General features: G+C 51.9%; 4 non-coding genes across 4 annotated transcripts; 2 read left to right on the plus strand and 2 right to left on the minus strand.

The window, feature by feature from the left end:
* Window positions 1-434: 434 nt before the first annotated feature.
* Window positions 435-507, minus strand: trnav-cac (transfer RNA valine (anticodon CAC)). Its single transcript has one exon. It is a non-coding gene; the product is annotated as a tRNA-Val (tRNA).
* A 202-nt stretch (window positions 508-709) lies between these two features.
* On the plus strand, window positions 710-782 carry trnav-cac (transfer RNA valine (anticodon CAC)). The gene has a single exon. It is a non-coding gene; the product is annotated as a tRNA-Val (tRNA).
* Window positions 783-922: 140 nt separating this feature from the next.
* On the minus strand, window positions 923-994 carry trnad-guc (transfer RNA aspartic acid (anticodon GUC)). Its single transcript has one exon. It is a non-coding gene; the product is annotated as a tRNA-Asp (tRNA).
* A 680-nt stretch (window positions 995-1,674) lies between these two features.
* trnav-cac (transfer RNA valine (anticodon CAC)) lies at window positions 1,675-1,747 on the plus strand. The gene has a single exon. It is a non-coding gene; the product is annotated as a tRNA-Val (tRNA).
* Window positions 1,748-1,758: the final 11 nt, after the last annotated feature.

Here is a 1,758-nt window from a genome sequence, read left to right on the forward strand (position 1 = left end):
CCTTGAGTCATCCCTCAGCTGGCAGCTTCACAACCGTTCACACCTGGAGGCATGCGAGTCCTTCCGTGTTTATGGACCACCGGCTGTGTGTTTTGAGGGCTGAGGACAAATTGCCGGGACTGTCCATCCTCAAAGACAGGCAGACCCAAAGAAGCCGCTCGGGTGAGATGTGAAACGTTTTCTTTGACCAACAAGGGAGGCCCACTTACCTTCTTCTGCTGGAGCAGGTAAGTGGATGACGCAGCCAACGGGGGACTGCGTTACATCCTGCAAAACACTTGGAGTCAGCGGGGACACGTGCAGGGGTGCTGTTTGCGGACTTCAGCTTGGCGCGCAACACCAGCGTCCCCAGAGTCCGCCGCAACAAACTCACCCAGCTTAGGCCGCAGAATACTTGGATGCTGTTACTCGGAGAAAACATAAACAACCAAGTGTGTTTCCGCCCGGTTTCGAACCGGGGACCTTTCGCGTGTGAGGCGAACGTGATGACCACTACACTACGGAAACTGCCTACAATGCATCAGGCACAGGTACCCACAACCAGAAATGAACAAATGATCAAAAAGTAAATGTGTGACACCCACTGACTACGATGCATTATTCGAAATCATAATAACGACACCGACTTCCCTTATGTATGCCTGGAGGCAAAAACGGTGGGACGATGCGCCCCCATGTGAATCGATGGCCAGGAATGACATTTGACGTGGTTTCCGTAGTGTAGTGGTTATCACGTTCGCCTCACACGCGAAAGGTCCCCGGTTCGAAACCGGGCGGAAACATTGTTATTAGTTCATAATGATGATGCTGAATAGGAACATCACATACCTACGACAAACTCACTCAGTGAGCACAAGGAAACAGTGGTGTTTTGCTTTTGTCTCTCTTGGCCAACACACAGCAGCTGATAGAAAAGTCAAAACTCCCCGTCGGTGAATCAAACCCCGGTCTTCCGCGTGACAGGCGGAGATACTGTCCACTATACTAACGAGGACTGTGTGGACCTCTGTTTTGTCATATCAGCCACAGGCTAGCGCGGCCATACCGTTCATACCTGGAGCCATTAACGCCTTGAGTCATCCCTCAGCTGGCAGCTTCACAATCGTTCACACCTGGAGGCATGCGAGTCCCTCTGTGTTTATGGGCCACCCATAACTCTCCGTCCTCAAAGGCAGGCAGATCCGAAGAAGCCACTCGGGTGAGACGTGAAAAGTTTTCTTTGACCAACAAGGGAGGCCCACTTACCTTCTTCTGCTGGACCAGGTAAGCGGATGACGCAGCCAATGGGGGACTGCGTTAGATCCTGCAACACCCGGACTCAGCGGGGACATGTGCAGGGGTGCCGTTTGTGGACTTTAGCTCGGCGCTCAACACCGGCGTCCCCGGAGTCCGCTGCAACAAACTCACCCAGTTTAGCTGCAGAAAACTTTGATGCTGTTAGGCGAACGTGATGACCACTACACTACGGAAAGTGCCTACAACATGTCAGGCACAGGTACCCACGACCGGAAATGAACAAATTATCAAAAAGTAAATGTGTGACACCCACTGACTATGATGCATTATTCGAAATCATAATAACGACACCGACTTCCCTTATGTATGCCTGGAGGCAAAAACGATGAGATGATGTGCCCCCGTGCGAATCGATGGCCAGGAATGACATCTGACGTGGTTTCCGTAGTGTAGTGGTTATCACGTTCGCCTCACACGCGAAAGGTCCCCGGTTCGAAACCGGGCGGAAACATCTTTATTCGT

This window comes from Stegastes partitus, unplaced genomic scaffold (genome assembly GCF_000690725.1).
Source record: "Stegastes partitus isolate 25-593 unplaced genomic scaffold, Stegastes_partitus-1.0.2 Scaffold4380, whole genome shotgun sequence".
Lineage (NCBI taxonomy): Eukaryota > Metazoa > Chordata > Actinopteri > Pomacentridae > Stegastes > Stegastes partitus.